This window comes from Diceros bicornis, unplaced genomic scaffold, assembly GCF_020826845.1.
Source record: "Diceros bicornis minor isolate mBicDic1 unplaced genomic scaffold, mDicBic1.mat.cur scaffold_207_ctg1, whole genome shotgun sequence".
NCBI lineage: Eukaryota > Metazoa > Chordata > Mammalia > Perissodactyla > Rhinocerotidae > Diceros > Diceros bicornis.
Window position 1 is genome coordinate 383,783 of NW_026691096.1, and position 23,619 is coordinate 407,401.

A 23,619-nucleotide genomic window follows, 5' to 3' on the forward strand; every position below is an offset into this window, starting at 1 on the left:
GCGACCCACTTCGGTGGCCTGGGGTTTGCAGGTTTGGATCCCGGGCTCACACCAACGCACCGCTTGTCAAGCCATGCTGTGCCGGCGTCCCATATAAAGTAGAGGAAGATGGGCGTGGATGTTAGCCCAGGGCCAATCTTCCTCAAGAAAAAAGGGGAGAATTGGCACCGGATGTTAGCTCAGGGCTAGTCTTCCTCACGAAAAAAAAGTAGAAACTAGAAATTTAGCCCAACATATTTTACCACGTTATTTACTCTGATACATTGTCATATCATATTAATCAGAATAAATATCCCAAGATAGATTCTGCTTAAGAAATTCATTTTGATTCTTGGTACACATACACACATTCACGCACGCAAACACACACACACAGAGGGAAAGAGAGATTTCAAATGCTATGTCTATTTGAAATCATTTACATAAATAGTTAAAACTGCATACTCTTCTATTCTCATTTGCATGTATTCTTATATTTAACCAAATTTTAGAGCCATTTGGGATCATTTGAAACCATTAGCTCTGACCAGAATTAAGCAGAATAAGCAAAACAGGCAAAATTAAAATACATTCACTGACTTTTCCATCTTCTAAAATCAAGAAAATAACGTTCTCCAAGCTTGGACACTTTATCCTTATCTTCTAATACTTTTGTGACTGCTTATTCTTCTAAACTCAAGTCTGTGGTAACTTTACACTCATTTCTCTCTCGTATCCAGGTCATTTGAGGGGGGAATGTGAAGAAGGTGAAGGAAAGAATTTCATTTTCTTGAAGAACTGTGTTGGGTCGTCACTCTACATACGATGCCTCATTTCACCATTAGAAAGTCTGTCGACACTGAACTTGTTTTTGAAAGATACAATTAATGTTGCATTTGGACCAGGTGGTATATTGGGGAAGGAAAGAGACTACGAAGGAGACAAAGAGGGAATATGCCATCAAGAACTTGAAAGAATCTCTAACCTTTTCTGATATAATTTTGTCCTTATTCCCCTTGCCCATTTCTTTCATACTCTAATGAAATTACTCTCTGCCTTGAAACCTTCCCCCTTCCATTCCATTTTCCATGCATGTAATGAACACACCTTTCAAATCTCTAGATCTATATCATTGCTTTCTTAAAAAAATGTAACCATTCCTTTCCACCACATGGACAAGATAAAATGTGTTAACATGATCCTCCATTATATGTGGCACTTGTCAATCTGCCACTTTTTCTTCACTTATTCATTTACTCAATAAATAAATCTTTTAAATGTCTGCACTGAGAGAAAATTTAGCATGGTGATTTAGGACATAGGGTCGGGAAACAGACCACCTAAATTTTAAAGTTAATCAGACCTAATAGGTGTATGAACTTGGGCAAATGACCTAAACCTTCCAAACCCCAGTTTTTACATTTATAAAATGAAATGGGAATAGACACTACTATATGTAACTACGTGGGGACTAAATAAGACTATCAATGCAATATATGTAGAACAATGCCTAGTACTTTGTGAGCACCAAATAAATGCAAGTCATTTTGCTGGTAATGGGCCTGGTTTCTAATGTATCACTGTGTATAACAGACTGAACAGAGGAAAAAATGGATGGCAAGAGTAGAGATGAGTTAGGTCCCTATTGTGATAGATCTAGCAATGGATGATGTTAGTTTGGAGCTGAGTGGTAGAGTGGAAATAGAGAAAAATGAACATATTCAAGAAAAATTTGAATTTAACATATGTAAGATTTAGTGATAGATTAGTTTTGTGGAATTAGGGAAGGGAGATGTCAAGGATCATTTCCAATGTTTTAAAATTTATTTTTATTGAGGTATAATTGACATAACATTATTAGTTTCAAGTATACAACGTAATGATTCAATATTGCAAAATGATCACCACAATAAGCCCAGTTAACGTCCATCACCATACATAGTTACAAAATTTCTTTTCTCGTGATAACTTTCAAGATCCACTCTCCTAGCTACTTTCAAATACGCAATACAGTATTATTAACTATAGTCACCACCCTGTACAATACATCCCCATGGCTTATTCATTTTATAACTGGAAATTGTACATTTGGACCCCCTTCACTCATTTAGCCCACCTCCTACCCCCTATCTCAGGCAACCATCAGTCTATCCCAATTTTTTATTTCTGTGATAGGATGAGGGAGGAGAAGGTTTGAAGGGGGCCAGGGCAAAGACCAAGAAGTAGAGTAGAAGATCCTGGAGTTGGTTTAGTACAGGTTGAATTTGATAAGCCTTTGAGTCATCAGAGGATAAATGTCAGGTAGGCAACTGGATATACATTGAAAGTGTAACAGGAAAAAACATCAGCAGTGGAGCTTCATCTCTCATTAATCAGGACCTGCAACTTATACTCCAACAACACTGGTCTTTAAAATGTCCCTTAAGTTTTTTACATCTATGTCTTTTATCATGTTTTTCCCTCTTTCTGGAATGTTCTTACCCAATCTTCTTCATCTGAATGCCAGATTCACATCTTTAAAGTTCAGTTGAGATGAAATCCTCTCCAATAAGCTGTCATAAGCAATTAGTCAACAAACTTGTTTTTATTCCTCCTAATTCACAGCTTCCCTTGAGGTTAGATGCGGCCATGTGACTAAGCTGTGGTCACTAGACTATGTCCCACTTCCAGGCCTAGCCTATAAAAAAAAAAAAAAAGACCTACAGGCCTTCTTGTCCCCTGTTTCCTGCCTGATGCACAGGATCCAGCAGTGGACTCTGAGGCCCTAGGAGATGCCAGAGCCATAGGATGGGAGCATTTAAAACACCAAGTGAGAGGGGCCCCACCAAGTATATCAAATATATAGAAATACACGAGCTAGAGAAAGTCCTACTGTGTTAAACCACAATAGTTTAGAATTATTATGGTAATTAGCCCACCCTTATGTCTTCCTAATTTTCCATGACCATATTGTGGCCCCCTATGTTCACAAAGCCCCATGGCACATTTGTATTATTATACATTCCATATAGGGTTCCACATTGACTTATATGCCTGTGTCTCAGAAACTAGAAGTTTTATGAGGGGAAAGTCCATGTCTTTCTCTTCTTTTTATCCCTAGAGCCTAACATCTTTCCTGAAATAGTTGGCTTGTGGTGAACATTTTTAGAATGAGAAAATGAATGAATTATTCATTTCATTTCGTTCATCCAAAATTTTCATGATGTTTCCCCCAAGACCAAGTTGGTGCCATAACACAAATTAACACCTATGCATTACTAGGGTTTCAATTCCTTAATCATATATTAATTTCTTATTTGTATTTGTCTTCCTTGATTCTGTCTCCTAATATCCAACTCCTCTTGAGTTGTTGGAAAAAAAATTTGAATTCTCTCCCAGTATATATTATTAAATGGATTTTGATATGTTAAAATTTTCTAAGACCATAACTCTTCCTTATGAAATATCTGCATTTCGTTGTTGTCTTTTTTTCTTTCCACATTAACATTCTTGCTTTGTTTCTATTTCAGCCAAAATAATGAGCTTTTGATTCTATCCTTTGGATAAAATTTATCCTCTGCTTTTAGATTTCTAAAAACATTCCAATCAATTTTAAAAAATGAACAACAAATACTTCCGTCATAAGTGCCGGAAACAAAAATTACGCTCTATTTTTCCTTAGCCCTAATGCCTTGCTGTTTTCTAAATTCAGCTTGGCATCTTAAAGTGCCATGAAATAATTAGAGAGATCACAGAAGGCTACTCCTCTCCTTGGCTAGGGAATAAAACCTGTCAGATCACCATATGCTACCCCTACACGTCAATGCAACCTTCTGAAAACTCATAAATTTCCCACTTCAGCGTTTCTAAGCAACCACTTTAATATTTTCAGCCACGAATTGGATGAAAGCCTCAGTAACAGCACACAAAGGAGAATTCACGGAAAGAACCCTAGGAAATGCCATGTGCACGCTCAGACAAAGGGGAAGGGAAAGTGCCTCCTCAAAGGATGTCTACGTGTTGCAGGTGCGTTCTAGGCATCACAATTAACGAGCGTTTTACTGTAACAGCAAATGCTGTAAACATCAATAGTTTTAAAGGAAGCTTAACGCTTAACGCTGAGTTTTTCTCATGTCCTCTTGGCATATTTATCGTTTTAGTACATTTAAGAGTATGAGTGACTTAAACATTTGTGTATAAAAGAATAACGTGGCCCCTAGAAGTAATATTTTTCAGAGATTCAATTTTTATAAGCATTTAAGTTTTGTTTATTTGTTTACTCATGGTGTCAGTATGGTGTAAAAATGTTTGAATTTCATGAAGCAGAAATTTACAATATAATAAGAAAGAACAGACATAGAATATCCAACTTGCAATTTTGTCACAAAGATTTATCAAACATAGAGTCATGCATTTCTCTGAAAGATGTTCAGTAAACCAAGGAAAATTTTGACATGAAGAAACACTGATCAAGGATTGGTGTTTGGGAATCAGAGATGCAGGCAAAGAACATGACATCTAGAATTAGAATCATCTAGATCTGAATTCTAATCCACCACCTACACGCTGTGCAACCCTAGTCTAGGTATTTAAACTCTCTCAGCTCTAAAATGAAGATTATGATACCTATATGGATTGTTGTAATGATTAAATAAAAATAAACATGAAGTCCTGAGCTACTATTAATTAATAGCTATCATTAGTATTTATATATGATTGACCTGTATCATCCCTCCTAATTATCTAACTGTTCTGTGGAGAAAACTGTGTGAAAATATTTTATTCCTCCAGGAAATGAACTCTCTGCCTTTCTGAAAAGGCCACTGTGAAATTCATCAAGCAGCCACAGAGCTTGTCAGGGCGTGTGCTAACCACTTCTTATCCCAGCCCCCTCAGATGGCTGTTTACTTTCTGCTGTCATTTATTGTACTCTAATATATCAAAGGTCTTTGGCCCATCTATTTCCTTTTTCTTTCCCAGACTATCTGGCCACAGCAGTAATCAAACCTAGCCAGTGAGTGAGTAATGAACAGAAATGTCACATATGCAGCAGGACTCTATACACAAGCAATCTCCTTATTCTCTGTCAAAATCCTGCGCCACTGTGGACTGCATGTGTTCCCAGAGGGACAGAGCAATGCCTCTGGTCCTAAGTGCTGTGCCTCTGGCTCCTGTATCATGCCTGCAATTGTTTTATTAGAAGTGTCCTCCAATTGATGTTCGCCTTACTCTATTTATTATCACCCAGAAGCCAAGAGTTTATCCATTCAAGAATGAGGGAATACTTTTATGGGTCTCTAATACAGTTTATATCTAGTTTGTAGCTTTTCTCTGAAAATTTCATAACTCAACTGAATATAGTCTGTGACTAACACCTATGACTTGCATAATGCTTTTGACTTTTCAATATGTTTTCACGTGAATTTCATTTGATCCTCAGAACCATCCTGCAAATTAGACTGGACAGGTACTATAATACGACCAGAGAATGTGATTGAAACTTAAATTGACTTACTCAAGGCCACAAAGTGAGTTAAAGTCTGACTTGGGTCTCCTCTGCCAGTGACTGTCTTTTCTAACACATTATTATTATAAATTTTCTTAATAAAATAGTATCTGATCAATAATGGACCGAGATATTTCATAACGTGCCTCGAACATTTGGTATGTTGTGAGTTTTGTTGTATAGATAGTTTCTAATAATTTGACTTTCTTTGTAATCTCAAATTGTATGTAAAGGTGGTAACAAATGGGTTGCAGCAGACAAATGTTAATTTTGATTGTTGTTATGAGAACTATATATCGTTGAAAACAATTGTAATGAATCACATAACCTTACGTCATGTGATATTGTGATTTTTTAATAGAGATATGTATTTAGTCTTCATCCCCATTTCTGGTACAGAGCTCCTAAAACCCTCGGAATTTCCTAAGTGATAAAAGCAATAAAAGTGTCTTGATATTTATAATAAGCCCCTTTCAACCACACCTGAGTTTGGTCTGTCAAATGTTAATGAGGTGACTTTTGGACTGCACCTAAAGATGGAGGCTGGTTGCTAGGGGAACCAACCATGTGATTAGAGGGTTGGAACTGTCAGTCCCACCCCCAGACTTCCGGAGAGGGGAGAGGGGCTGGAGATTGAGTTCAATCACTAATGGCCAGTGATTTAATCAACCATGCCTATGTAATAAAGCCTCCATAAAAACCAAAAGGAGGGGGTTCCGAGAGCTTCCAGGTTGGTGACCACGTGACTGTTTGGCAAGAGTGAAGAGTGTGGAAGCTCCACGTCCTTTCCCCATACCGTGGTCTATGCACCTCTGCCATCTGGTTGTTATAAACTAATAGTCTAATAAGTAAATGTTTCTCTGAGTTCTGTGAGCATTCTAGTGAAGTAATCAAACCCAAGGAGCGGTCACTGGAACCTCCGATCTATAGCCAGTCCGTCAGAAGCACAGGTGACAACCTGGACTTGCAGTTGGCATCTGAAAGGGGCGGGGTGCAGTCTTGTATCACTGAACCCTTAACCTGTGGGATCTGACACCATCTCCAGGTAGATAGTGTCAGAATTGAGTTGAAGTATATGACACCCAGCTGGTGTCCAAGAATTGCTTAGTGGTGTGGAAACCCTCCACACACATTGTAATTGGAGTCAGAATTTTGCATCTACACATTTTAATAGCTGTAAAAAAAAAACAAAAAAAATCTTTCACAATCATTATTGTTTCATTTGGAAAATCATCATAATATTATGAGGAAGGGAAAGCAAGTATTGTTCCCATGATGTGTGTTCAGTAAATCTATGTTGAATGAATGATTGTGAATGAGTGAACTCTTACCCCATGTTTGATGAGGGGGCTGACTGTTATGTAATGGACCTATTTCATCTTGAGACCAATTTTTTTGACTTGGTGTGAAAGATTCTTTTTACTACCCCATGCTTAAACACAGTCAAAATCTAACTCAGGCATTTAACACTGATTTTATTTTAATGACACTGTGCAAGGCTTTGCACAGAGAGAAAGATGTAGGTCTGGTTTTTGTCACCTAAGAACTTATATTCTAACTAGAGTGCATTGAGGCAGGCATATGAGTGCAAAAAACACAGAGGCATAAAAAATATTTAAAACAATGAATTTTTGAGATATATGGATGCCCAGTGGTTCTCTTTAGGGCTAGAAGTAAATATTTTCATATGGAATTCTGAAAAGTTAGAAGACTGATTGTCTATGAATATCCATCAATAGTTAACACAGAAAAGAAGTTGTGGGAAAACTATGGTCTGACCTGGCAGAGGGCAGCTGGCAGATCTCTATGTAATTTGGGAAGAGTTTGAAAGAGGTAAAAACTTGGAGCTACTCAAATAAAACTAGAGAAGTTAGAAGGGAAAAAGTGGAAGAAGCCAGAGTAGGAATAAACTGCTGTGATACTTCTAAAAGAATGGGGTAAGGAGCTTGGTTGACCTTCTCCCCAGAAAAATATCAATTCCACTGGTGAAAATTATAAAAAACAATCACTTAAAGTCTCTGGAAATTGTCACAAGAGTATATAGAAAATGCATAAAAATTCATTCAACAAAAGCTACTCAATATTGGTAAGAACACTGAGAGTCTGTGGAATTTGAGCCAACCTCATTTCATTACCTACCTCCACTCTCCAGCTCCACATTATAAAAGCTCTACCCTAGGGATGGGCAGCCAAGAAGACAGGGCTCCCTCTCCCCCAGATCCTAGGGTCTATGATATCATCCCAGGAGCGGCAACTGCTGGCATTTCTCATCCCTCCCTCAACTCCTCCCTCCCCCAGCCCCCACAGAACCTCTATTCCAAGCAGGTGTGGTAAAGGAGACCCTGGTCCCTCTTCCCCCATCTCATCCCCACTCTGCCCCAGGCGGAGGAGGTGGTGGATACTGGGGCCCATCACCTCTGCCCCAGCACCTGTTAGAGTGGAGATTCAATGCCCAGAAAGGCAAGCCAGGAAGACCAAGAGCTACCACACACACACACTCCGGTGCCTATAGTGGATTACAGATGTCACTTTGGGAAAAGCAGATTTCTGCCCCCAGCTCCGGTATGGTAGCACAGGAATTCTGTCCAGGGAGAAAGGCAGGTCATAAGGGTGAAGAGGTTCTCAGCCCTGCCTGAGGAGAATAACGTTATTTGTAACAGGAAATAGAGAACTCTAAGTGTCAGAAAGACTTTCTGCGTGCACCAGGCTGCACCCACTCAGGGGCAAACACAGCAGGATGTGGGGCAAGCTTGACAGCATTCCCAAATGATACACAGACCCATCAACACAGGGCGAAAGTCTGAATGGCAACAGAGGCTGACAAGTTTGAATTTTACTGGAACCCTCTCATCCTGGAAAACCGTCATGGTTAAAGAAATCCCCCACTCCTTGTGTTCTGGAAATAAGTTACTGCAAAGGAACACCCTTTCCCATATGACTTAGATAAGACTCACATATGTCCCCCTCATTGACCTATGACAAGACCAGACACAGACATTCCAAATTCCCATTCTTTGCCTCTTAAATATTTGCTGAACTGCTTGTCCCCACTGATCAATCTGAACAAAGTACTTGTTAACCAAACTTTGGTTAAGTTTCTCTCCTTCCTGCAGACCCCTGAACTTTGACCTACCCTCATTCTGAGCCAGCATACAACTTCTCCTAAACAGCCCCTCCTGAAAATAGGCTGACATCAAGATAAAATATTCGTTGATCCGCTATCCCATCACTCCACCCTTTCATTCCCCTTACCCACATCAAGTTCTTTCTAGCCTTGTTTACTCCTCCCTGTAAAAGAAAAACTCCTTTTGCCTAATGCTTGTTGCTAAAGTTGTTGCATCCTCCCTGTTACAATAGTCCCTTTCCTCCACTTTGCAATAATCTCTTCAATAAAGTCTCTCCTTACCTAAATCTGGATACCTTTATGGTGGTGCTTAAACACAACTTCTGACTAAACACGGAGTGAACAATACTCTCATCCAGGGTTGACACCTAAGAAGCCAGGATTTAAAATAATATCACAGTCATCCTGGAAGTCTGGAAGATTGTGTGACGCCCAGGCTGTGCTTTCCTGTGAGAAATCAGAGACTAAAGCTCAGAGAAATCAGAGAATAGTACCAGGCTGAAGAGGGGACAGAAAAGACATAGAAACTCCCTGAACTGATATAGCAGCCTTCAAGCACACATGTATACCAACAGTAAAGGATAAAAATCTAACTAAATAAGGAAGCTTAAGCAAAACTTTAATCAGTTAATTGTTATGCCAAACCAGAGGGTTCTCCTAGGTAGCTCGGATAAGAGAAAAACAAAAAGCAAAAGAATAGTCTTAGCAGGGATGTCAGAGGTTGCACATGGCAAGGGAAAAAGACATTACAGAATTTAGGTCAAGTCACTCAGCATATAAACAAATGACCAAGCAAAAGCAATAACTCCTTGGGAAGGTCAGTATCCAGAATTACTGCAATATACTATCTGAAATGTCTAGTTTTCAATAAAATCTGACAAGATATGCAAGGAAACAGGAAAGTGTGACCCATACTCAGGGGAAAAAAAGCAGGCAATAGAAATTGCCTTTGAAGAAGTCCAGATGGTAGACTTAGCAGACAAAGATTTTAAATGACCTATTATAAATATATAGAGAGAGTTTAGGGAAACCATGCTTAAAGAATGAAAAAGATATATAATGATAATGTATCATCATATAGAGAATATCAATGAAGAGACAAAAATTATTTTAAAAAACAAAAAAATTCTGGAGTTGAAAAGTACAGTAACTGAAATGAAAACTATTAAAGGGGCTCAAAAGCAGATTTGAACTGGTGGAAGAAACAACAAACTTGAAGAGAGATCAATAGAGATTATACAATCTGAAGAACAGAGAGTAAAAACAATGAAGAAAAATTAACACAGCTTCAGAGACATGTGGGATACAATTAAATACACTAACATATATCTAATGGGAATACCAAAAAAAAAAAAAGAGGAGAGAAAGAAAGGGACAGAAATAAAATTTGAAGAAATAATGGCTGAAAACTTCCCTAATTTGATGGAAAACGTTGCTTTACACATTCAAAAAAACGAAATTAATTCCAACTGGATAAATTCAAAGAGATCCATGGTTGTAGTGTTGAAAGATAAAGAGAAAATCTGGAAAGCAACAAGAGGAAAATGACTCATCTCGTACAAAGGAATCCCAATAAGGTTAATATCTGGCTTCTCATCAGAAACAGTGGAGAACCGAAGGCAATAGGATCACATTTTCAAAGTGCAGGAAGTGTCAACCAAGAATCTTATATCCAGTAAAATTATCATTAAAAAATGAGGGTGAAATAAAGGTATTCCCAAGTAAACAAAAACTGAGAGAATCTGTTTCTAGGACATCTTCTTTACAAGAAATACTAAATGAAGTTCTTCAAGCTGAAAGAAATTGGCACAAGACAGTAATTTGAATCAACACACATTAAAAAAAATGTGTCAGTAAAGGTAATTATGTAGGTAATTACAAAAGACAATGTAATTGTATATTTCTTCACCTTTGTCCTTTAGACTAATTTAAGAAGTCTCATAAATCGATGCATATAAAATTGAATAGACTTTTAAACATGTCGTTCGAAGAATAACGTCCCCTTTCCCAAGATGTCCACATCATGATCCCTAAAACCTGTGAATATGTTACCTGACCTGGAGAAAGGGATTTTGCAAGTGTGATTAAGATGAAGGATTTGGAGACAGGAAGATTATCCTGGATTATCCAATGGGCCCAGCCTAATTATATGAGCCCTTAAAAGTAGAGACCCTTTCCCAGTTGAGGTCCATTAGAAGGAATGTGGAAAGAAAGTCTAAGGAATGCGATGTAAAAAAAAAAAAAAAATGCGAAAGTCTAAGAAGAAAATATTTACTTCTAGCCCTAAAGAGAACCACTGGGCATTCATATATCTCAAAAATTCATTGTTTTAAATATTTTTTATGCCTCTGTATGCTAAGGCTGCTTTCAAAGATGGAGGAAGGGAACCATGAGAAAATGTGGGCATTCTCTAGGATCTGGAAAAGGCAAGGCAACTTATTCTGACCTAAAGCCTACAGAAAGGAACACTGCCCTGCCTATGGCTTGATTTTAGATCAATGAGACATGTCTCAAACTTCTTACATAAAGAACTGTGAGATAAAAATTTATTTTGTTTTAAGCCACTAAGTTCATGGTAATAAGTTATGACAGCAACAGATAACCATTACAAGTGGTGAAATCTAGCTAGTAATTTTTAAACTACCCGAAAAGAAAAGACTCAGGTAGAACTCAGTTAGACTGAGTGAAACTAGACTCAGCTTCATTCATGTATTCTTTCAAACATCCAAAGAAAATTCATATAAGTCCTTCTCAAACTCTTCCAAAAAATCAAGTAAAGGCAACACTTCACAATTCATTCTATGAGCCAGTATTACCCTGATACCAAAATGAGACAAAAATATCACAAGAAAATGTAACTACAGACCAATATCTCTTATGAATACAGATGGAAAAGTCCTCAAGAAAATACTAGCAAACCAAATTCTGCAACATATAAAAATTATATTATACACTATGACCAAGTGCGACTTGTCAGGAATGCAAGGGTGGTTCAACATAAAATCATTCACATTAATAGGAAAAAGGGAAAAGCCACATGATCATGTCAATTGAAGTAGAAAGAACATTTGACAAAATCCAACACCTTTTCATGATACACACACTCAACAAACTAAGAATAGAAGAGAACTTCTTCAATCTAAAAAAGGGCATCTATATGAAACTCACAGTTAACATCATACTTAATGGTGAAAGTCTCAATACTTTTTCCCTAAGGTCAGGAACAAAACCAAGTTGTCTGCTCTTGCTACTTCTATTAAAAATTGTCCTGTAAGTTTTAGAAAGAGAAATTAAGCAAGAAAAATAAATAAAGCTCATCCATATTGGACTGGAAGAATTACAGCTACCTCTATTTTCAAATTATATATATATTCTAAAGAGTCCATTAAAAAACTACTAGAGAGGACGTCAGGAACATGGTGGAGTCAGCTGTTCCCTGTGTCTCTCCCCTTTGAACTACAACTAAAAGGACATTCATCAACCATTGGAGGATACCCACACAGCACACCAGGGTGCCTGAGAGACCCAAGCAGCTGTACATCTGAAGGTGGATGGACTATCCCCCCAGGAGGTGATGAAGATAGGTGAGCACCCTCTGGACTCCAGGCAGCCCAGTGCACGTGTGTGACTACTTTCCTGGCTGGAGCAATCATAGCACTGCTGTGGCCCCAAGGGTGGGAGCATGCCTCAGCATGACTGTGGAAACAGGTGATGGCAGCCCTGGGCCCCCCATGTGATCACTTCCTCATGTAGAGGGGGAGCCCTCAGGGCCATGCAGTCCACAGAGAGCAGCACAGGCTTGCACCCAGTGGGGAAGCCCCACCCACCAAGCACAAAGACCAGTGCTACCAGGAGCAGAGGGCGGCTGAGCTGCTACTGAGGAGAACAAGCTCCCAGTTGCCATGAACACCCCTAGTATTGCTGCAGTTCCAAAGGGGGGAAAAGTGTCTCAGCAGGATTGTGAGAACAAGTGGCAATGGCCCTGAGCCCAGTGTGATCACTCGTTCATCTAGTGAGAAAAACCACAACCCCACCATGGTCCCAGGGAGGGGCTTCGGCTCGGTCCCAGAGGGGAGGTCCCACCCACGAAGCACAATGGTTGGTGCCACCTAGGTGTAGAGGGTGGCTGAGATCCCAGTCCGGGTGAACAAACTCCCAGCTGCCGTGAACACCCATGGTACTGCTGCAGCCCCAAAGGGGGAAGCGTGTCTCGATGTGACTGTTGGAGCTGGCGGCAGTAGCCCTGAGCCCCCATGTGATCACTCTCTCATCTGGTGGAAGAATCTACAATCCCACCTGGTCCCAGGGAGTGGCCTTGGCTCAGTCGTGGAGGGGAAGTCTCGCCCACCAAGCACAATGGCTGGTGTGACCTAGGAGCAGAGGGCGAGGGAGGCTGAGATCCCAATCTGGGCAAACAAGCTCCCAGCTGCTGTGAACACCCACAGTACCGCTGTGGCCCTGAAGCAGGGAGCACAGCTCTGTGAGTCTATGGGAGCAAGCGGCAGAAGCCCTGAGCCCCCCATGTGACTACTTCTCCATTTGGTGGGAGATCCCACAGGGCCACTGTGATCCCAAGGAGTGACCCAGGCTCAGACAGCCACACCTGACAGGGATCGCAGCAGTGGGCTCAGACTACACAGCTCCTGCACCCCCTCAAGTGGCAGCAGGTGGAACCTGCATCCAGAAACTATCACTATGCATCAGCACAAATCCACTCCATCAAATGGTTTAAAGAAATATATCAATACTCCTGACCAGAAGGAAAAAGACAAACACCCAGAAATCCCACCCTGAGGGCATGGAAATCTATGATCTAAATGACAAAGAATTCAAGACAGCCATCCTAAGATAACTCAACGAGCTACAAGACAATTCTGAAAGACAGTTCAATGAAATCAGGAACCAAATTACTGAACAGAGGGAATTCTTCACAAAAGAGATTAAAACTATAGAGAAAAACCAAACAGAACTGTTAGAGATGAAAAACAAAATGGATGAGATAAAGAAAAGTCTGGAGTCCTTAAACAATGGGGCTGATAATATGGAGGACAGAATTAGCAATCTGGAGGCTAGGAAGACAGAAATGCTTCAGATGGAGGAGGAGAGAACATAGACTAAAAAGAAATGAAGACATTCTCCAAGAAATATTTGACTCAATTAGGAAATGCAACATAAGGATTATAGGTATTCGAGAGGGAGAAGAGAGGGAAAAAGGAGCAGAGAGCTTGTTCAAAGAAATAACAACTGAGAACTTCCCAAACCTGGAGACGGAGCTGGAATTACACGTAAAAGAAGCCAACAGGACTCCTAAGTACACCAATGTAAAAAGACCTTCTCCAAGACATATGTTAGTAAAGCTGGCAAAAGTCAACAATAAAGAAAAAATATTAAGGGCAGCAAGGCAGAAGAGAATAACCTATAAAGGAAGCCCTATGAGGCTTTCAGCAGATTTTTCAACAGAAAGCTTGCAGGCGAGGAGAAAGTGGAATGATATATTCAAAATTTTGAAAGACAAAAACTTTCAGCCAAGAATACTATATCCAGTGAAAATATCCTTCAGATATGATGGAGAAATAAAAACTTTGCCAGATAAACAAAAGCTGAGGGAGTTCATTGCCACAAGACCCGCCCCACCCCACAAGTTTGATCAAGAAAGCCCTCGTACCTGAAAAGAAAAGAAGAAAGGGTTTACAAAGCCTTGAGCAAGCAGATAAATAGGCAGACAAAATCCAAAATTGCAACTCTCTATCAGAACAGATTAGCAAACACTTAATTATAACTCTAAAGATAAAGGAAAACAAAACATCAAAAATAAATATTATCACTTCATTTTAACCACAAATTCACAACACATAATGGAATAAGTTGTGACAACAACAACTTAGAAAGGGAAGAGGAAAGGGACGAAACCTACTTAGACTAAGGAAACAAGAGGCTATCAGGGAATGGACTATCTCATCTACGAGATCTTTTACACAAACTGTATGGTAACCACTAAACAAAAAATCAGAACAAAGACACAAATGATAAATAAAGAGAAAACCATCATAGACAGCCACCAAACTCAATTAGCAGTCCAAAATTCATGGGATGAGAAACAAGGAAAATACATAACAACTGAAAAACAAGAGATAAAATGGCAGCATTAAGCCCTCATATATCAATAATCACTCTAAATGTAAATGGATTGAATTCCCCTATCAAAAGACACAGTGGCTGGATGGATTGAAAAACCAGACCCAACAATTTGCTGCCTCCAGGAAACACATCTCAGCTCTAAAGACAAATACAGGCTCAGAGTAAAGGAATGGAAGATGATACTCCAAGCTAATGGCAAACAAAAGAAAGCAGGTGTGGCCATACTTATAACAGACAAAGTAGACTTCAAGATAAAAAAGGTAATGAGAGACAAAGAAGGGAAGTATATAATGATAAAAGGAACACTCCACCAAGAAGACATAACACTTGTAAATATATATGTACCCAACACAGGAACACCAAAGTACACAAAGCAGCTATTAACAAACCTAAAAGTAAATATCAACAACAACACAATAATAGTAGCGGACCTTAACACCCACATACATCAATGTATAGATCATCCAGATGGAAAGTCAATAAGGAAATAGTGGACTTAAATGAAAAACTAAACCAGATGGACTCAACAGATATATATAGAGCACTCCATCCAAAAAGAACAGATTACATATTCTTCTCAAGCACATGGAACATTCTCAAGGATAGACCATATCTTGGGAAACAAGTCAAACCTCTATAAATTTAAGAAGATTGAAATCATAACAGGCATCTTTCCTGACCATAATGCTATGAAACTATAAATCAACTATAAGAAAAAAGCTGGGAAAGTGACAGAGATGTGGAGACTAAACAACATGCTACTGAACAACCAATGGATCATTGAAGAAATTAAAGGAGAAATCAAAGAATATCTGGTGACAAATGAAAATGAAAATACACCATACCAATTCATATGGAATGCAGCAAAAGTGGTCCTGAGAGGGAAATTCATAGCAATACAGGCCCACCTTAGCAAACAAGAAAAATCCCAAAAAAGCAATCCCCAACTACACCTAACAGAATTAGGAAAAGAAGAACAAACAAAGCCCATAGTCAGCAGAAGGAGGGAAATAATAAAAATTAGAGCAGAAATAAACAAAATTGAAACCAAAAAAAACAGGAGAAAGGATCAATGAAACTAAGAGCTGGTTCTTTGAGAAGATAAACAAAATTGACAAACCCTTAGCTAGACTCACCAAGAAAAAAAGAGAGAAGGCTCAAATAAATAAAATTAGAAATGAAAGAGAAGAAATCACAATCACCACAGAAATACAAAGGATTATAAGAGAATACTATGAAAAACTATAGAAAAACTATATTCCAACAAAGTGGACAATCTAGAAGAAATGGATAAATTCTTAGACTCATATAGCCTCCCAAAACTGAATCAAGAAGAGATAGAGAACCTGAATAGACCAATCGCAAGTAAAGAGATTGAAACAGTGATCAAAAATCTCCCAAAAAATAAAAGTCCAGGACCAGATGGCTTCTTTGGAGAATTTTACCAAGTATTCAAAGAAGATTTAATACCTATCCTTCTCAAACTATTCCAAAAAATAGAGGAAGATGGAACATTTCCTAACACATTCTACAAGGCCAACATCACCCTGATACCAAAGCCAGACAAGGACAATACACAGAAGGCAAATTACAGGCCAATACCACTGATGAACATAGATGCAAAAATACTCCACAAAATATTGGCAAACCGAATACAGCAATACATTAGAAAGATCATACACCACGATCAAGTGGGATTTGTACCAGGGACACAGGGATGGTTCAACATCTGCAAATCAATCAATGTGATATACCACATTAACAAAATGAGGAATAAAAACCACATGATCATCTCAATAGATGCAAAAAAAGCATTTGAAAAGATCCAACATCCATTTACGATACAAACTCTCAACAAAATGGGTATAGAAAGTACCTCAACATGATAAAGGCCATATGTGACAAACCCACAGCCAACATCATACACAATGGGGAAAAACTGAAAGCCATCCCTCTGAGAACAGGAAAAAGATAAGAGTGCCCACTCTCGCCACTGTTATTCAACATAGTGTTGGAAGTTCTGGCCAGAGCAATTAGGCAAGAAAAAGGAATAAAAGGAATCCAAATAGGCGATGAAGAAGTGAAACTCTCACTGTTTGCAGATGACATGATTTTATATAGAGAAAACCCTAAAGAATCCATTAGAAAACTATTAGAAATAATCAACAACTACAGCAAAGTCGCAGGGTACAAAATCAACTTACAAAAATCAGTTGCATTTCTATACTCTAATGATGAACTAACAGAAAGAGAACTCAAGAATACAATCCCATTTACAATCACAACAAAAAGGATAAAATATCTAGGAATAAATTTAACCAAGGAGGTGAAAGACCTATACAATGAAAACTTTATAGTTTTATAAATAATTTTATAAAACTATTATATAAAATTATAAAATAGTTTTATAAATAATGTCTATAAAACTTTATAGTCATTATTGAAAGAAATCAATGGTGACATAAAGAAATGGAAAGATATTCCATGCACATGGATTGGAAGAATAAACATAGTTAAAATGTCCATACTACCTAAAGCAATCTACAGATTCAATGCAATCCTAATCAGAATCTCAATGACATTCTTCATAGAAATAGTACAAAGAATCCTAAAATTCGTATGGGGCAAGAAAAGACCCCGAATAGCTAAAGCAAATCTGAGAAAAAAGAACAAAGCTGGAGGCATCACAATCCCTGACTTCAAAACATACTACAAAGTGATAGTAATCAAAACAGCATGGTACTGGTACAAAAACAGACACACATATCAATGGAACAGAATTGAAACCCCAGAAATAAAATTCACATCTATGGCAGCTAATCTTTGACAAAATAGCAAAGAACGTACAATGGAGAAAAGAAATTCTCTTCAATAAATGATGCTGGGAAAACTGGACAGTCACTTGCAAAAGAATGAAAGTAGACCGTCTGCTTTCGCCATACACAAAAATTAACTCAAAATGGATCAAAGACCTGAAAGTGAGACCTGAAACTATAAAACTCTTGGAAGAAACTGTAGGCAGTACACTATTCATCATTGGTCATAAAGGGATCTTCTTGAATTCCGCGTCTACTCGGACAAGGGAAACAAAAGAAAAAATAAAACAAGTGGGACTTCATCAGACTAAAGAGCTTCTGCAAGGCAAACAAAACCAGAATCAAAATGAAAAGACAACATACCAACTGGGAGAAAATATTTGCAAACCATATATCCGATAAGGGGTTAATCTCCATAATATGTAAAGAACTCACACATCTGAACAACAAAAAAACAAATAACCTGATCAAAAAATAGGCAGAGGATATGAACAGACATTTTTCCAAGGAAGATATACAGATGGCCAATAGGCATATGAAAAGATGTTCAACATCACTAATCATCAGGAAAATGCAAACTACACTAAGACATCACCTTACACCCATGAGAATGGCTATAATCATCAAGACAAAAAATAACAAATGTTGGAGAGCATGTGGAAAAAAGGGAACCCTCATTCACTGCTGGTGGGAATGCAAAGTGGTGCGGCCTCTATGGAAAACAGTATGGAGATTCATCAAAAAATTAAAAAGAGAAATACCTTATGATCCAGCTATCCCACGTCTGAGTATTTATCCAAAAAACTTGAAATCAACAATCCAAAAAGACTTATGCACCCCTATGTTCATTGCAGCATTATAGCCAAGACATGGATGCACCCCAAGTGTCCCTTGAGTAATGACTGAATAAAGAAGATGTGGTATATATATATACCATGGAATACTACTCAGCCATAAAAAAAGACAAAATCATCCCATTTGCAACAACATGGATGGACCTAGAGGGTATTATGTTAAGTGAAATAAGCCAGAAAGAGAAAGACAAACACTGTATGACCTGTCACATATGTGGAATATGATAACACACAGACAGAGAGAACAGTTTGGTGGTTACCAGGGGAAAAGGAGTTGGCGGGTGGGCACAAAGGGTGAAGGGGTGCCTTTATATGGTGACTGACAAATAATAATGTGCAACTGGAATCTCACAATGTTATAAACTATTATGACATCAACAAAAAATTAAAAAAAAAATAAAGTAGGCTTTAAAAAAAAAGTCACAACAACAAAAAAACTACTAGAACTATTGAACAAATTCATCAAGATTGCAGGATACAAGATCAATATACAAAATTTAATTGTATTTCTCTACACTAACAAAGAGCATTCCTAAAATAAAATTTAAGTAAACAATTCATTTAAAATAGCAACAAAAAAGAATAAAATATTTAGGTATAAATCTAACAAAATAAGTACAAAACCTGTATACTGAAAACTACAAAACATTGGTGAGAAAAATTAAGAATATCTAAATAAATGGAAAGACATCCCATGTTTATGGATGAGAAAACTTGTTATTGTTATGATGGCCATACTCCCCAAATTAATCTACTGATTCAAAGCAATCCCTATTAAAATCCCAGCTGATGTCTTTGCAAATTTATTTGGAAAAGAAAAGGACCCAGTACAGACAAAACAATACAGAAAAATAATCATAAAGTTGAAAGACTTAGACTTTCCAATATCAGAACTTATGGCAAAGCTACATTAATCAATACAGTGTGGTCTGGGCATAAAGACGGATGTATAGATCTGGAATAGAATTGAGTCCAGAAATAAACCCTTGAATTTATCATCAATTAATTTTTGAAACGGGTATGAAGACAATTCAATGGGGAAAGAATAGTCTTTTCAACAAATGGTACTGGAACAACATGATAGTCACATGCAAAAGAGTGAAATTGAACCTATTAAAATTAATAAAGGGAAACTTCATTTAAAATGGAATCAGGAAGCCCTGTAGGGGGAGTTCTCACACACACACCTTCCATTGCAGCTTACTTTACAATTTGGGGCAGGAAGTGCAACCACTTTACTACTCCAGAAGGAAGAGGGAAGATTTTCTCCCTGCCCAGGAACAGCCCAGCCAATGAGAAGCCATCACCACCCTGAACTCTTACCTTCCTTCAATGAACTTTCATTTAGAACAGCCCCTCCCACCTCCCACCTTTAATCTATAAAGGCAAGCTCTCCTGCTTTGTTCTCTGGACTTGCTTATGGTTCACCATAGTTTGCATTTCCTGAACTGCAATTCCTCTGCTATTCCTGAATAAACTCTTTTTGCTGGTAAAATAACTTGCTAACTTATTTTAAAGTTGACAGACCTCTACCTCACACCATATACAAAGTTACTCCAACTGGATCATAGACCTCAATGCAAAAGAAAGCAAAATCTAAAAACTCTCAGAAGAAGACACTAGAGTAAATCTTCATGAGCTTGGGTCAAGCAAGCTTTCTTAGATATAACACCTGAAGCACAGATGGCAAAAATAGATAAATAAAACCACATCAAAATTAAAATCTAAACTTCTTTGCTGCAAATGATACCATCAAGAAATAAAAAGATATCCCACAGAATGGGAGAAAATATTTGCAAATCATATATCTGATAAGAGACTTACATATAGAATATATAAAGTTTATACAATTCAATAATAAAAAGACAAATAATACAATTAAAAATGGGTAAAGAATTTGAATAGACATCTAAAAAAGTATACAAATGGCTAACACACATATGAAAAGATCATAAATGTTATTAATGGTCAGAGAAATACAAATCAAAACCACAATGAGATATTACTTCATGCTGACTAGGATGGATGTAATATAAAAGACTGACAATAACAAATGTTGATGAGGAAGTGGAGAAATTGAAACCCTCATGCATTGTTGGGTGAGAATGTAAAATGGTACCCCTACTGCGGAAAACAGTTGGTGGTTTCTTAAAAAGTTAACCATAGAGTTACCAAATGACCCAGCTATTCCACTCCTAGATGTATACCCAAGAGAAATGAAGACATATGTCCACCCAAAAACCTGTTCATGAATTTTCACAATAGCGTTATTCATAACAGCCAAAGTCTGAAAACAACCCAAATGTCCATCATGATGAATAGATTAAAAAAAGATGTTATATACACGTAATGGAATATTATTCAATGATAAGAAGCAATGAAAGACTGACACATGTTACAACATGGATGAACCTTGAAAACATTAGGCTAAGTGAAAGAAGTCAATCACAAAAGACCAAACATTGTATGACTCCACATATATGAAATGTTCAGAATATGCAAATCTGAGGAGACAAAAGAGTAGTGGTTGCTTAGGGTTTGAGGTATGGGCAGCATAAAAAATTAATTACTAAGGGAGTTTCTTTTAGGGGAGACAAAAATATTTTAAAATTAGTTGTGGTTTAGTCAGAATCCTGTGATTAAAAAACAGTGAGGGGGCCGGCCTGGTGGTGTCGTGGTTAAGTTCGCGCACTCCGCTGTGACGGCCTGGGGTGTGCGGGTTCAGATCCCGGGCATGCACTTACACACTGCTCAGCAAGCCATGCTGCAGCGGCGTCCCACATACAAAATAGAGGAAGATGGGCACAGATGCTAGCTCAGGACAAATCTTCCTCAATAAAAAGAGGAAGATTGGCAACAGATGTTAGCTCAGGGCTAATCTTCCTCACCAAAAAGAAAAGAAAAAAAAACACATTTAATTACACACTTTACACGGGTGAATTGGATAGTATACAAATTACATCTCAAAGCTATTTTTAAACGGAATAAGCTGCTGCTTCCAGAACTGGTTAAGGATCTTTGAGTAAAAGAGAGAGAGATCAACTCTGTCTAAACTAAGCAAAAAAAAATGTTGGAAAAAATTGGGGCATTTTACTGAAACGAAGAATAGAATGCATAACCAAGGCTTCACTGAGCAACCACAGCATCCCTGAACTCGTTTATGGACTCCACCTACGTTCATGCACAGCATAACGACGTTTCAGTCAATGAGGGACATATACGATGGCGGTCCCATAAGATGAGTACCACATAGCCTAGGTGTGTAGTAGGCTACACCATCTAGGGTTGTGTAAGTACACTCTACGATGTTTGCACAACGAAATCGCCTAATGACGCACTTCTCAGAACATATCCCAGTTGTTAATTAGCACATGACTGTATTTAAAAGAGAAAACAACTTGTCTAGGACAGCGTTGTCTTGAGTTTGCTGTCATATGTAGCTGAACCTAGCTCTAAGTAAACATGCATTTTATTAAATGAAGAAAACTCACTTCTCTTTTTAGCTTGCTAAGGGTTTTATCAGGAATAATTGTTAAATTTTACAAAATGCTTCTTACATATGGTTTTCTTTATTACCTTAACTTAGTGAATTTCTTAACGACTGTATTCTTGTCAAATCTGAATCCGTTGTTTATTTCTTCTTACTCTTCCTCATTGCGAAGCTTCCTCCTATTATTTCTATGATACCCTTGTTATGAGTTTATTTTTCTGGAACTTTATCTACCGGAATTTTTTGAGTCCTGCAATAAGGTCCAATCTTCCAGAGAGGATTTTCATTCGCCTCTGTCAACTAAAAAGCCAGGGCTACTTTACAATAAATTCTGAAGTTTGGGGTATTCAGCCATCCACTTTTTTTGAAATCCAGATCTATAGGCACCTTAGGGACAGCTTACATTTAGATCTGCTTAGGGAAAAATATTCCCCCCTCCACCTACAACCCATGGTTGTAAATGGCATGTTTCACTGACGGTGTTAAAAAACAAAATTTAACCGAGTAAATTTGAAGCTCTAATTGGCTTTACTAAATGATTCATGGAACAAGCACTGTCCCATCTAGCAAGTAAAAGTGTGCTGCAAGGAGTTGTACAAAATGGAAGGTTTTTATAGGCAAAGGGAGGGTGAGGTAAGGAAGTTATTAGCAAAAGAAAAGAAAGGATTGTTTCAGGCCAGGACATCTTTTGAGAGGAAGGGAACAGTGGGAGTTTTATCACACAGATTACCTCACTAGTGCTGATCAGAAAATTTCAGATTGACTACTTAAAATCACATTCTTGGGAGATGTTTAAAACTGAAATTATATCTTGGTTTGCTGTCCTGGAGGCAAATTACTCCATTTGGGGCCTGTTATTTCTTTTCTAACAACAGCGTGAAATTTTTTATTTGTTTATTTATATATGAATATTTGTTTAGCTTTTCTATTTCATTAAGTTGACTTTATGCAGAAGTTTCCAATCTAATGGCTTATTGTGTTTGAGCCCTAGGCTTTGTCTTCTGTTCCTCGCAGAATAAAGACCCATTTGAAATGAAGCTCTGGGCGAACAGATATCGAGAGGCTTCTGTGTTCACTTACCCATCAGGATTTGTTCTGATCTCTTTTTGGTCTTCAGAATTTTCCACATTTTTTTGCCTTCTCCTCTGCTATGTTTGTAAAACGTGCTTTTAATGTTTATCCAACACCTTAAGAGATTTGTTCTTGCCCACTTTCTATTCATTTCCTAGACAATATAAATATTTTTCACTGGTTTTTGAACTTTATATAAAGCTCAACATTGTGATTGTAAGAATTCTGTTGCTGGTGGAGGTGTAGTTCATCCAGTTTCGTGGCTGTATAATAGTCCAATGTACAATTATATAAAAACATTTATTTTTTATATTGCACATGAATATTTTGATGTGGAGAGTTGTAGAGTATTTCAAAAAAAAGGTTGCTATGAAAAATTTTTTACACATATATCCTCCAGCATATGTGCATGCATTTCCTAAGTGGATATTCATAGGAGTTGAAGTTTTAGATGTGTGTACATCTTCTGTGTTGGCAGATTGCTTACTGACGTGGATGTACCAATTTCTATTCCCACCAGCAGTGAATGAGAGTTTCTGTTGCTCCACATTTTCACCAGCATTTGATTGTGTCACAGATTTTTTAACGTTGCTAATTTGGGGGGTGTGTAACAATATCTCGTTATCACTCTAACTGGCGTTCCCTGATTGGTAATGTGGTTG

General features: G+C 37.9%; 1 long non-coding RNA gene across 2 annotated transcripts in view; it reads right to left on the reverse strand.

The window, feature by feature from the left end:
* Positions 1-6,333: 6,333 nt before the first annotated feature.
* LOC131402674 (uncharacterized) overlaps positions 6,334-23,619 on the reverse strand; it is a 48,942-nt gene continuing 31,656 nt past the window's right edge. For both annotated transcript variants that reach the window (XR_009218880.1, XR_009218881.1), the window contains one exon: positions 6,334-6,638. This is a non-coding gene — a long non-coding RNA (uncharacterized LOC131402674). The remainder of the gene's footprint in view (positions 6,639-23,619) is intronic.